The following is a 15,210-nucleotide window of genomic DNA, read 5'->3' on the forward strand; positions in this document are numbered from 1 at the left end:
GATATGGGAGGTCCTCCTCCTCTTCTCTCTGATCCTAGTCTATCAGGTCTCATCAGAACTGGCTGCATTGTCTTCTTCTGTGGACAGGTAAGGCTGCTCCCCCCTCAGGGATAGGTGATCAAAGAGCAGGCCACTCAGTTCATGTCAGAGACAGTCCATGTCATTACTATGGAGGTCACTTGGTCAATGAACTGCCATAGGCTACCTCTGTTCAGAGGTTCCAGGTCATCTTCATGGGTAGTCCTTGGCTAGAGTATCAGTTTCAGAAAAGACCCCTATGCCCAGTCTTTTTGGATCTGTTGCTGTCCTTGTGGAGCTCCTGTCCTCTCCAGGTCTTACTATCTCCCACTTCTTTCATAAAATTCCCTGCACTCTGCCCAAAATTTGGCTAAGAGTCTCAGCATCTGCCTTGATATCTTGCAGGGTAGAACCTTTCAGAGGCTTTCTGAGGTAGGCGCCTGTCCTGTTTCCTGTCTTCTTCTTCCTCCGATGTCCATTTTCTTTGCCTTTCTGAATGGGGATTGAGCATCTTAGCCAGAGTCCTCTTTCCTGATTAGCTTCCTTAGGTGTACAGATTTTAGTATGCTTATTCTATATTATATGTCTAATATCCACATATAAGTGAGTATATACTGTGTGTGTCTTTCTGCTTCTGGGATACCTCATTCAGGATGATCTTATCCAGTTCACACCATTTACCTGCAAATTTCATGATTTCCTTGTTTGTTTGTTTATCACTGAGTAATATTCCATTGTGTAGATGTACCACAATGTCTGTATCCATTTCTCAACAGAGGGGGAACTGCGCTGTTTCCAGCTTCTGGCTATTACAAATAAAGCTGCTACAAACATGGTTGAGCAGATGTCCTTGTTATGTACTTGAGCTTCTTTAGGATATATGCCTAGTAGTGATATAGCTGGATCTTGAGGAAGCGCTATTCCTAGTTGTCTGAGGAAGCACCAGATTGATTTCCAGAGTGGTTGTACAAGTTTACATTCCCACCAGCAGTGGAGGACAGTTCCCCTTTCTCCACACTCTCTCTGGCATGTGTAGTCATTTGAGTTTTTGATCTTAGCCATTCTGATGGGTGTAAGGTGAAATCTCAGGGTTGTTTTGATTTGCATTTCCCTGGTGGCTAATGACATTGAGCATTTCTTTAAGTGTTTCTCTTCGATTAGATATTCCTCTATCGAGAATTCTCTGTTTTGCTCTGTAACCCCTTTTTTAATTGGATTACTTGGTGTGTTGTTTTTCAGCTTCTTTAGTTCTTTATGTATACTGGATATTAGCCGTCTGTCAGATAAAGGGTTGGTGAAGATACTTTCCCATTCTTTAGGCATTTGTTTTGTTTTGATGACAGTGTCCTTTGCTTTATAGAAGCTTTTCAGTTTCATGAGGTCTCATTTATTGATTGTTGCTCTTAGAGCCTGTACTGTGGGGGTTCTGTTCAGGAAGTTGTCTCCTGGGCCAAAGAGTTTAAGGCTCTTCCCCACTTTTTCTTCTAACAGGTTTAGTGTGACTGTTTTTATATTTAGGTCTTTGATCCACTTGGACTTTAGTTTTGTGCAGGGTGATAAGTGTGGATCTACTTGCATTTTTCTACATGCAGACATCCAGTTAGACCAGCACCAATTGTTGAAGATACTATCTTTTTTAAAAATTGTATCATTTTGGCATCTTTGTAAAAAACCAGGTGTCCATAAGTGTGTGGGTTTATTTCTGGGTCTTCTGTTCTGTACAATTGATCCACCATTCTGTTTCTAGGCCAGTACCATGCAGTTTTTATTACTGTTGCTCTATAGTACAACTTGAGATCAGGGATACCTCCAGAAAATCTTTTATTGTAGAGGATTGTTTTAGCAATTCTGGGTTTCTTGCTATTCCATATGAAGTTGAGGATTTTTCTTTCAAGGTCTGTAAAGAATTGTGTTAGTAATTGAATGGGAATTGCATTGAATCTGTAGATTGCTTTTGGTAAGATGGCCATTTTTACTATGTTAATCCTGCCAAGCCATGAGCATGGGAGATCTTTCCATCTTCTGATATCTTCTTCTAATTCTTTCTTCAGAGACTGAAAATTTTTTTCATACAAGCCTTTGACTTGGTTAGGGTTACACCAAGGTACATTATGTCATTTGTGGCTATTGTGAAGGGTGTTGTTTCCCTAATTTCTTTCTCAGCCCTTTTTTCTTTTGTATACAGGAGGGCTACTGATTTTTTTCAGTTAATTTTGTAACCGGCCACTTTGCTGAAGGTGTTTATTAGCTTTAGGAGTTCCCTGGTAGAATTTGTGGGGTCACACAAGTATACTATGATATCATCTGCAAATAGGGATAATTTGACTTCTTCCTTTCCAATTTATATCCCTTTGATCTCCTTCAACTGTCTTATTGCAATAGCAAGGACTTCCAGCACTATGTTGAAGAGATATGGAGAGAGTGGGCAGCCTTGCCTTGTCCCTGATTTCAGTGGGATTGTTTTAAGTTTCTCTCCGTTTAGTTTGATGTTGGCTATAGGCTTGCTGTATATTGCTTTTACTATGTTTAGGTATGTGCCTTGTATCCCTGTTCTCTCCAAGACTTTAATCATGAATAGATGTTGGTTTTTGTCAAATGCTTTTTTAGCATCTAAGGAGATTATCATGTGTTTTTTTTTTTTCCTTTCAGTTTGTTAATATGGTGGATCACATTGATGGATTTTCGTATATTGAACCTCCCCTGCCTACCTGGGGTGAAGCCTACGTAGTCATAGTGGATGATATCTTTCATGTGTTCTTGGATTCGGTTTGCAAGTATTTTGCTGAGTATTTTTGCATCAGTAGTTCATAAGGGAAGTTGGCCTGAAATTCTCTTTCTTTATTGGATCTTTGTGAGGTTTCAGTAGCAAGGTGACTGTAGCTTCATATAATGAGTTTGGTAGTGTTCCTTCTGTTTCTATTTTGTGAAATAATTTGAAGAGAACTGGAGTTAGCTCTTCTTTGAAGGTCTGGTAGAATTCTGCGCTGAAGCCATCTGGTCCTGGGCTTTTTTTGAATCGGAGAATTTCGATGACCACTTCTAATTTCTTAGGGGATATAGGACAATTTAATTGATTTACCTGGTCTTGATTCAGCTTTGGTAAGTCAAATCTATCAAGAAAATTTTCCATTTCATTTAGATTTTCAAATTTTGTGGCATATAGACTTTTGAAGTAAGTCCCAATGATTATTTGGATTTCCTCAGTGTCTGTAGTTATGTCCCCCTTTTCATTTCTGATTTTGTTGATTTGGATGGTGTCTTTCTGCCTTTTAGTTAGTTTGGCTAAGGGTTTGTCTATCTTGTTGATTTTCTCAAAGAACCAGTTTCATTGATTCTTTGAATTGTTTTATTTGTTTCTAATTGATTGATTTCAGCCCTGAGTTTGATTATTTCAAGCTGTCTACTCCTTTTTGGTGTGTCTGCTTCTTCTTTTTCTAAGGTTTTTAGGTGAACCATTAAGTTGCTTGAATGAGCTGTCTCAAATTTCTTCTTGAAGGCACTTAGTGCTATGAACTTTCCTCTTAGCACAGCTTTCATTGTGTCCCACAAGTTTGGGTATGTTGTGTCTTCATTTTCATTGAGTTCTAGGAATACTGTAATTTCTTTCTTTATTTCTTCCCTGACCCAGCTATCATTTAGTAGCAAGTTGTTCAGTTTCCATGTGTGTGTAGGATTTTTGTTATTTCTGTTGTTGTTGAGGTCTAGCTTTATTCCATGGTGATCACATAGGATACAAGGGATAGTTTCAATCTTCTTATATCTGTTGAGGCTCACTTTGTGACCAACCATATGGTCTATTTTGGAGAAGGTTCCATGAGGTGCTGAGAAGAAGGTAAATTCTTTTGTGTTTGGGTGTAAGGTTCTGTAAATGTCTGTTAGGTCCATTTGATTCATGACCTCTGTTAGAGATATTGTTTCTTTGTTTAATTTCTGTTTTGTTGACCTGTCCTTTGTTGATAGTGGTGTGTTGAAGTCTCCTACTATTAATGTGTGGGGATCTATGTGTGGTTTAAGGAGCCCAGTTCAGTGATGGCGGCGATCACCCACCATTCTGTGAGACCTTTTCCAGGGAAAGACTGGGTGACCCTCTAGGTCAGTCCCGTTTCCTTCCTTCCCTGTTGGGTTTTCTCCCGACAGGGACTCCCAGCCACTGATGCCCTGGGGTGCACAGTTCTGTCTGTGACACAGAGGAGAGTTGGGTGGGTGGGCAGCAAGTCTCTGTGCTTGCAGCTGGAGCCCAGCTTAGTGCTGGCAGTGCACACCTGCCATTCTGCGAGACCTCTTCTAGGGAAAGACTGGGTTACCCATGGCCAGTCCCGTTTCTTTCCTTCTCTGTGGGTTTTTCACGAACCTGGGACTCCCAGTCTCTGGTGTTTTTGTGCCTACAGTTCAGCCTGAGAAGGTGATCAGGAAACGCAGGCGTGTGACTCTGGTCTGGCGACCTAGTGTCTACACGACCAGGTATCTCTTCCAGGTTCTGGCTGGGTGACCTGAGAGTGAACCCGAATGATTCCCATGGAGTGGGGGTTTCCTCTCACCTGGGAAACAGGACCACTGTTGTTTTAGGGGCCAGAGTTCAGACTTTTGGTCACTGTACGGAAAATGTTGTCCTGCTCCTCAGAAACAGTGTTCTCCTGGCGGTGCCATTTTGTCCCTCCTTATACCTGGATCTTGAGGGAGCACTATTCCTAACTGTCTGAGAAAGTGCCAGATTGATTTTCAAAGTAGTTGTACAAGTTTACAGTTCTACCAGCAAAGTAGGAGTGTTCTCCTTTCTCCACATCCTCTCCAGCATGTATTGTCATTTGAGTTTTTGATCTTAGCCATTCTGATAGGTGTAAGGTGAAATCTCAGGGTCATTTTAATTTACATTTCCCTGATGACTAAGGACTTTGAACATTTCTTTAAGTGTTTTTCTTTGCTGGAAAGATGGCTCAGACATTAAAGGTTAGGTTCACAACAATAAATAAATTTGTTAACTTCTAAAATTCAATAATATATGGAAACTGATAACCATTTATTCATCTAAGGTATTTTAATTGGATGTTTTATAATTTACTGGTTTATTTCACTTGATTGCTTTGGATTTAGATCACAGATCTGCTATTCTTTCAATTTTCAGTGACAAACATTAAAATATCTTTTCCCCTGACAAAAGAAATCTTAAGTCTCAGAAACCACCAATGGACAAAGAGGAGCACTCAATAATCTACATCATTGATGATAGTGAAGAAGAAGAAGTTGAGGAAGTAATAGAAATAAAAGATGATGATGTGGAGTGTTCAGCAGAATCTACTCTAACAGGTACAGTACATACAGTTCTGAGTCCTGGTGGTATCCCACAGTGTATATTTGTGTTTGGGGAGAGGGGCTTGGTCAGAGGGCAATTTACAGGACTTGGGTTTCTCCTTCCACCATGAGTGCCTCAAGGATGGATCATATTGATTTCTGGCTTGTAATTAACCTCTTCTACCCTAACTCCTAAGTCATTTTACCTGCCTGGTTCATTTGATTTTTACATAGGTGCTTGAAATAGAATAAAAGGCTAGTATTTTCATATACTTTGTTTACTCTTATTTGTTCTTCATAAGCCTTTATCACAGTTCTAGGAATGCATATAGTACCTTGCCTTTTCAGTTCACACGTATCAACATATTGAAATTCCTTACAGTGATATTACTCTAGAAAGACTTGAAAACCTGTTTTTTTTGTTTAATTATTTTTATTTTGTTAATTACAATTTATTGAAAACCTATTCTTTATTTTATTAATTACATTTTATTCACTTTGTAACCCCCATAAGCCCCTCCCTCCTCCCTTCCCAATTCCACCCTCCCTCCCCCTTATTCACACATGCCCCTCCCCAAGTCCATTGATAGGGGAGGTCCTCTTTTCCTTTCTTCTAATCTTAGATCTTAGTCTATCAGATCACATCAGGAGTAGCTGCATTGTCATCTTCTGTGGTCTGGTAAGGCTGCTCCCCCTTCAAAGGGAGGTGATCAAAGAGCAGGCTAATCAGATTATATCAGAGACAGTCCCTCTTCCCATTACTATGTAACTCACTTGGACACTGTACTGTCATGTGCTACTTCCTTGCAGGGGTTCTAGGTTACCTCCATGAATAGTCCTTGGTTGGAGTATGAGTCTCTGGGAAGTTCCCTGTTTTCAAATTTTTTGGTTCTGTTGCTCTCCCTGTGTGGTTCCTGTCCTCTCCATCTCTTACTATTTCCCACTTCTTACATAAGATTCCATGCACTCTGCCCAAGAGTTGACCATAAGTCTCAGCTCTGCTTTGATAGTCTGCAGGGCAGAGGCTTTCAGAGGCAATTCCCATCAAATTACCAACACAATTCTTTACAGACCTGGAAAGAAAAATTCTCAACTTCATATGGAATAACAAGAAACCCAGAATTGCTAAAACAATCCTCTACAATACAAGATCTTCTGGAGGTATCTCCATCCCTGATCTTAAGCTGTACTTTAGAGCAACAGTTATAAAAACTGCATGGTACTGGCATAGGAACAGAATGGTGGATTAATGGAACCGAACAGAGGATCCAGAAATAAACCCACACGCTTACGGACACCTGATCTTTGACAAAGATGCCAAAACCATACAATGGAAAAAAGATAGCATCTTCAACAAATGGTGCTGGTCTAACTGGATGTCTACATGTAGAAAAATGCTAATAGATCCATACTTATCACCCTGCAGAAAACTAAAGTCCAAGTGGATCAAAGACCTCAACATAAAACCAGACACATTAAATCGGTTAGAAAAAAAAGTGGGGAATACCCTTGAATTCATTGGCACAGGAGACAACTTCCTGAACAGAACACCAACAGCACAGGCTCTAAGATCAACACTCAATAAATGGGACCTCATGAAGTTGAAAATCTTCTGTAAATCAAAGGACACTGTCATCAAAACAAAAACGACTGTCTTCAGATTGGGAAAGAATCGTCACCAACCCTTTATCTGACAGAGGACTAATACCCAGTATATATAAAGAACTAAAGAAGTTGAAAAAAAAACAAGCCAAGTAATCCAACTAAAAATTGGGGAACAGAGCTAAACAGAGAACTCTCTGTAGAGGAATATCGAATGGCAGAGAAACACTTAAAGAAATGCTCAACCTCATTAGCCATCAGGGAAATGCAAATAAATACAACCCTGAGATTTCACCTTACACCCATCAGAATGGCCAAGATCAAAAACTCAAGTGACAACACATGCTGGAGAGGTTGTGGAGAAAGAGGAACCCTCCTCCACTGCTGGTGGGAATGTATACTGGTAAAACCATTCTGGAAATCAATCTGGTGCTTTGTCAGACAACTAGGAATAGTGCTTCCTCAAGATTGAGCCATACCACTCTTAGGCATATATCCAAAAGAGGCTCAAGTACACAATAAGGACATTTGCTCAACCATGTTTGCAGCAGCTTTCTTTGAAAACCTATTCTTATAAAACGGTCATAGCTTATTATTTTATTTCATTTTGAAAACCTATTCTTATAAAACGGTCATAGCTTATTATTTTATTTCATTTAACCTTCATTTATTTTTTGCTTTAAGATATAATGTTGGAAAAATGCCTGAAAGAATTACAAATAAATTTACTTTTTTTATTAAAATTAACTAAACTAGCTTGTTTAATTGAAATGTTTAACATTTTTCTTTTTCTTTTTTTTCAAAGTATACTATTATTTTTATTGGATGCAAAGACATTAGTAGTTTTATATAAACAGTCTTCATAAAATACATATGATAAACTCTCTTTTGTGATCATTAAATGTAAGGTGAACTATTTAGAGGCTGGTTAAGCCTGTCATCAATCTATGTGCAACAGTAGAGCGTTAAATCATTAATAACAAACCACTGAAAGGATCCCTGTAGGTTAAAGATGGAAACACAAAGATTAACACTTTATTATTTGCACTCTAAATGGCCAAGATCAATAAAATTCTTTAATGTTTTTTGTTATTAATTACACTTTATTCACTCTGTATCCCCCCATAAGCCCCTCCCTTCTCCCCTCCCGACCCCACCCTCCCACCTTCTTCTTCACGCATGCCCCTCCCCAAGTCCACTGATAGGGGAGGTCCTCCTCTCCTTCCTTCTGATCTTAGTCTATCAGATCTCATCAAGAGTGTCTGTATTGTCATCTTCTGTGGCTTGGTAAGGCTGCTCCCCCCTCAGGGGGAGGTGATGAAAGAGCTGGCCAATCTGTTGGGCAGTGTGCATGGAATCTTATGTAAGAAGTGCAGAAGATCTGGAGAGAACAGGAACTCCACACGGAGAGCAATAGAACCAGAAATTTGAACACAGGTGTCTTCCCAGAGACTCATACTTCAACCAAGTACCATGCATGGAGATAACCTAGAACCCCTGCACAGATGTAGCCCATGGCAGTTTAGTGTCCAACTGGGTTACATAGTAATGGAAAGAGGGACTGCCTCTGTCATTTTTCTTTTTTCAATGCAGAAAAATATATAGTACTTGATAGTACTGAGAAGGCATTGGTTCCTCCAAGAACAGATGGAGACACAGGATAGTACATAATTTCTTTCCTGCTCAATGAATTAGTTTTATACCTGTAATCTCAGCACTGGTGAGGTGGAGGTAGCAGGGTAAGATGAGTCAGTGGCATTATCACCTACATATTTAGTTCATGGTCATCTTGAGCTAACTAAGTTCCTGTTTTTGTTTTTAATAAAAAAAAAAACAAAAAAAGAATTTGAAACGTTTACTTTGATTATTGAGTGTTGGATATGTTTTTTTTCCCATATGATGTTTTCTTGATACCAAAGATTTTATATTATAATCACTTAATTAAAAGGCTTGTCTTTGGTAGTACTTGGGATCAAACCTAACACATTGTACGTTAGATTAATGCTTGACCACTGAACTAAACTCAGATCTTTAATTTCTTTACAGACATGAAGTAAAGATTAAGCTAGAAAAAATTGGAGGTACAGTTTTTGATGTATCTGTATCAAGAGAAAATTGTTTAAAACTATTCAGTGTTAATGTTCTATAGGATTGTTAATTAATGCTTTATTCTCAGTCACAAGGATTCTACACACATATTTTTAAATTAGCACCAGAAATTTTCTTGGTTACCTTTATTTTTTTTTTCATTGATAAAAAAGTAAAACTGATCCTTTTGGGTATATGTGACTTAAATGAAATTACAGAAAGAAAAATGGATGAGAAAAGTTTTATAATTCTTTGCATTAATAGATTTATACATACACATCATTATACATATGACATATCAACGTTTCATTTACTCTATTCTCCAGTAATCCTTCTGGGTTCCTTTCTTCCTCTCAACTTCCTTTTCTTTTAAAACTACTACTAATATACTATATACTCTACTACTATAACTGGCCTCCAGACCTTCATAGGCCCCCAAGACCTTAGCACAACTGAGGCCATGATAGAAACACCATTCAGGCAAGTAACCAGAAATTCTTCTTGTCTTAGGATTACTATTGATGGTATGAAAAACCATGACTAATGCAACATGGGAGTAAAGGGGTTATTTGGCTTCCTCTTCCACATCAAAGTTCATGATCAAAGAAAATCAGGACAGAAACTCAAACAGGGCAGTAACTTGGAGGCAGGAGCTGATGCAGAGACCATGGAAGAATGCTGGTTACTGGCTTGCTTCTCATGGCTTGCTTAGCCTGAACTTTTATTTTCCTTTCCCTTTCTTTTTTCTTTCCTTTTCCTTTTCTTTTCTTTTCCTCGAACTCACAGAGATTAGCTTGCTTCTGCCTACCTGAGTGCTGGGATTATAGGCATGTACTACAGTGCCTGGATTTTTCTGAACATGTGCCCAGGGATGTGTAGGTGTGTCTTTGTCTCTGTCTGTCTGTCTCTGTGTGTCTGTTTCTGTCTCTCTCTCTCTCTCTCTCTCTCTCTCTCTCTCTCTCTCTCATAATGCTTGTTTTTTTTTTAACTCTACTTCATTTGTAGTGTTTAGGCCCCAAATTCCCTTCCAAACTCCCAAGGTTATGTAGGAGAAAGAAGGTTAGTAGGGAGAGAGGGGCCTTTTTCCTCTCCCAGCCGTTGAGGGTCAGTGGGTCTTTTAGGACTATACCAATCTCCATCAACTGGAGACACAGCTATCAGTGTACTCCATGACACTGTGCCACAAAGCATTTCTCTCCATCTATCTGCTCCAAACCACCACACCCACCATCCATCTCTCAGGTCTCTCCAAACTTTTACTAATCACAAGTTAATACTTCACTCCCTGAATTTATATCCTCAGGGTCCTTGACCACGCCTACCTCCTTACTTCACATGGAAGGCATTAGGCAAGCCATTACCAGCTGGCAAATGCCACAATTAACAGGTATGAACAAACTATAGCCCACTAAAGTATCACACTTGGGATTAAAAAAAAAAAACATATTTACCTAACATAACTGAGTATACAAAGAAAGGAAAACTTTCATTCCTCTCCCTTTCCCTACCCCTCTCCCCTGCCCTGTCTCTCTCTGATCTGGGCCTGCTATGATCAGTCACTAATTAAGAAAATGCCCAAGGTTTGGCTATGAGATTCAGCATCTGATAGGTATATTCATTCAGAGGCCCTCTCTGGTAGGCTCCTGCCCTCTTCCCTGTCTCCTCCCACTTCTGATGTCTCTAGTGTCTACCCTTTTGAATGGAGGGTAGGGTCCTCCTTGTTGTTTAGCTTCTGCAGGATTATAGATTTTAGTATGTTTATCCTATGTTATATGGTTAATAACCACTTATAAGTGAGTATATGTCATGTGTGTCTTTCTGTTTCTGGGATACCTCACTCAGGATGATCTTTTCTAGTTCCATCCATTTCCCTTCAAATTTCATGATTTCTTTCATTTTTTTTAATTGCTGAGTAATATTCCATTGTGTAAACGTAAGGCATTTTCTTCATTCATCCTTCAGTTGAGGGGCATCAGGGTTGTTTCCAGTTTCTGGCTATTACCAATAAAGCTGTTATGAACATAGTTGAGCAAATGTCCTATCAAAGGAGATGCTGAGTTGCATAGCCGAAACTTGGGCAGAGTGCATGGACTTTTATGGGAAAAGGAAGCGATAGAAGGACCTGGAGGGAACGGGAACTCCACAAGGAGACCAAGAGAGGAAAAAAAATCTGGGCTCAGGAATGCCCACAGAGAACTGATGACGACCAAGGACCATGCATGAAGAAAAACCTAGACCTCCTGCTCAGACATAACCCTTAGGCAGTTCAGTCTCAATGTGTGTTTCATAGTAAGGGCAGTTCTGGACTCAGAACTGGCACATTGATCACCTCCTGTTGGGGCAACCTTACCAGGCCACAGAGAAAGAATATCTATAAAGTCCTGATGAGACCTGATAGCTATCAGGGGAGGAGGACCTCCCCTATCAATAGACTAGAGAAGAGTAATAGGAGAAGGAGGGAGGGTAGGACTAGGAGGAGGTGAGGAAGGGGCTTCAGTCTGGATACAAATTGAATAAATTGTAATAAACAGTAAATAAAAAGAAAAAATGCCCTACAGGCTTGTCTACAGTCCTATCTCATAGAGGAATTTCATTAACTGAGGTTACCTTCTCTCAGGTGAATTTAGATTAGGTCAAGTTGACAGAAAACTAGCCAGCCCATCTGTCCAAACAGTAACAAAGGCAAAATTGATGATTCCAGGATGTGGTGGGAAAGTCCCTGAGTGAAAAATCCATACATGTACTAACCAGGCTATTTTTACTTCTCTAGTTCCACATTTGTGAACTGAAAAGTGCCAACCAGGATACGGGTTTTGTGCATGAAAAGTTAAGGACTCTAAGGCTCAGGTGACCTTCAATTTTTTTTTTTTAATTAAACTCAGTGTAAAAATATTTTCAGACAAGCTCTCACTGTGTAAACTTAATTTGTCTGTGAGTCACTACTTAAGTGTCCCTGAACTCAGTGATCTGCCTGAATCTACCTCCCAACTGCCAGTAAAAGTGGTGAGTGACAGCCACACCCAGCCTGGATTCTGGCTGTTTAATAGGGTGGGTTTTATTTGTTTCATAGGATTATTGTCAACAGTAATATAGCCAAGCATCCTTCCAAGTGGAGAGTATTTTATAACCTAAAAAAAAAAAAAGTTTTGTCTTTTCTAACAGTTTTTCTTCATCTATAATTTTGTTTAGTAGATTTTTTTTATGATCCCCCAAACTTACAAGACTATCTTCAGTAGGCAGATCAGAATTCTAGTAATGTTAATATTTCTCATTTACAATGCCTAGGAACACAAATGTTTCAGATTTCAGAATTTTATTTGACTTTGGAATATTTGTATGAACATTACTTATTGAGCATATCTAGTCTGAAAACCAAAAATCTTGAGTGCTGTAAAATATGACAAGCTTGAGGCATCTTGTTGATGCTATTTTTTATTTTTTGATACTGTAGAATGGATTTTACCTGTGCATTTACTTGCATATATGGGAGCCATATCTGTTCCTTCAACATTAAATTTTAATGATTTTTTTTTTCAACATAGCTCACCTTAGCAGTGACTTTCTGGAAAACAAAACAAGAATGCAGTCCTATATTAAAAACGTAGTCAAAGACTGCAACAGGATATCAACAAACACTGGAAAGTTCATCAAGAGGAAATGTAAGACTTCATTTCTTTTCTTTTTAATTTACATATTAAATTTACATCTGGATCATAGCCCCCCTCCTCCTCTCCTGGTTTTATCCTTCCCCCCACTTCCCCCAATCCCCTTTACTGTTCTCCTCAGAAAAGGAGAGCCACCACCACTAACCCACCACAGCACATCAAGTCGAACCAGGACAAAGCTTATTTTCATTCACTGAGGCCTGGCAAAACAGCCACATTAGATGGAAGTCTTCATTTCTTTTTTTTTAATTTTTATTTTTTTAATGTTAATCATACATTATTTACTTTGTATCCCAGCCATAGCTCCCTCCCTCATTCCCTCCCAATTCCACCCTCCCTCCCTCATCTCCTCCCTGCCCCTTTCCAAGTCTACTGTTAGGGGAGGTCCTCCTCCCCTTCCATCTGACCCTATCTTGTCAGGTATCTTCAAGACTGGCTGCCATGTCCTCCTTTATGGGCTAGCAAGACAGTTGTTCCCTCGGGGGGGGGGCAGTCATTGAGTTCATGGCAGAAATAGTTTCTGTTCCTTTTACTTAGGGAAACCCACTTGGTTACTGAGCTACCATGGGCTACATCCGAGCAGGGGTTCTAGGTTATACCCATACATGGTCCTTGGTTGGAGAAACAGTCTCATAGAGGACACCTGTGCCCTGATATATTTTGTCCTTGTGGAGCTGTTGTCCTCTCCTGGTCATATGAACTCCCCCTTTTATCGTGTGATTTCCTGCACTCGGCCGAAGTTTTGGTCATGAGTCTCAGCATCTACTTTGATACACTGCTAGGTAGAGTCTTTCAGAGGTCAGTAGTAGGCTCCTATCCTGTTACTTGTTTTCTCCTACTTCCCATGTCCATCCTATCTGTCTTTCTAAATGAGGTTTGATCATCTTACTCTGGGTCCTCTTTCTCGTTTATCTTCTTCAGGTGCACATATTTTAGTATGTTTATCCTATTTTATAGGTGTATTTATGCGAGTATATACCATGTGTCTCTCTGCTCCTGGCATACCTCAACTTAGGATGATCTTTTTCAGTTCCAACCATTTACCTACAAATTTCATGATTTCCTTGCTTTTAATTGCTGAGCAGTATTCCATTGTGTAAAAGTACCACAATTTCTGTATCCATTCCTCCGTTAATGCACATCTGGGTTGTTTCCAGTTTATGGCTATTACGAATAAAGCTGCTAAAATCATGGTTGAGCAAATGTCCTTATTGTGTACTTGAGTTCTTTTGGATATATTTCTAGGAGTGGTATAGCTGGATCTTGAGGAAGTATTATTCCTAATTTTCTGTGAAAGTGCCAGATTGATTTCCAAAGTGTTTGTACAAGTTTACATTCCCACCAGCAATGGAGGAGGGTTCTCAATTCTCCACAACCTCTCCAACATGTGTTGTCACTTGATTTTTTAACCTTTGCTATCTTCAACAAATGGTGCTGGTCCAACTGGAGTCTACATGCAGAAAAATGAAAATAGATCCATATTCATCACCCTGTACAAAACTAAAGTCCAAATGGGTCAAAGACCTCAATGTAAAACCAGATACACTAAATCTGTGAGAAGAAAAAATGGGGAAGAGCCTAGAACTCATTGGCACAGGAGACAACTTCCCATAGCACTGGCTCTAAGAGCAACAATCGATAAATGGGACTTCATGAATCTGAAAAGCTTCTGTAAAGCAAAGGACACTGTCATCAGGACAAAACAACCGCCTACAGACTGGGAAAGGATCTTCACCAACCCTTTATCTGACAAAGGGCTGATATCCAGAATATATAAAGAACTAAAGAACTTAAAAAGCAAGAAATCATGCTATCCAATTAAAAATTGGGGTAGGAGCTAAACAGAGAATTCTCTGTAGAGGAATACGGAATGGCAGAGAAACACCTAAAGAGATGCGCAACGTCCTTGGCCATCAGCGAGATGCAAATCAAAACAACCCTGAGATTTTACCTTCCACCCATCAGAAAGGCTTTATTTCTTTAGAGCCACATTTGTATGATTTTATCGTATACACTGGCACTAATTACTCCGTTAATCGGAGTCTATAGGAAATTTTTGGCTTCAATTTTCTCCAAGCTAATACTTGTAATAACTTCCTGTACTGAGACATGTTTCTGAGAAGCCGGTGGATAACAAATGAGGAGGGATATTTAAATAACAAATGAGGAGTGTTATCTTGTTGTTCTGTTTTGTTTTGTTTTTTGAGACAGTTTCTCTGTGCAGCTATGGATGTTCTGGACTCACTCTGTAGACCAGGCTGGCTGTGTAGTCACAGAGATCCACCTGCCTCTGCCTCCTGAGTGCTGGGATTAAAGGCATGTGACACCACTACTTGCCTTGAGAGTTATTTTTCTTCTTCTTACTGTTATTCTACTACAATGTATTCACAATGGATCCCTATTGTAGCCCCCTTCTTCATCTCCTTATGGTCCTACCCTCCTCCCTCTTCTCCTCCCTCTCCCTTCCCTAGTCACTTGGAAGGGGAAGTCCTCCTCCCCTACTATCTGACCCTTTCCTATCAGGTCTTATCAGGACTGCCTGGATCCT

The sequence above is a fragment of the Meriones unguiculatus genome, chromosome X (assembly GCF_030254825.1).
Source record: "Meriones unguiculatus strain TT.TT164.6M chromosome X, Bangor_MerUng_6.1, whole genome shotgun sequence".
NCBI classification, from domain to species: domain Eukaryota; kingdom Metazoa; phylum Chordata; class Mammalia; order Rodentia; family Muridae; genus Meriones; species Meriones unguiculatus.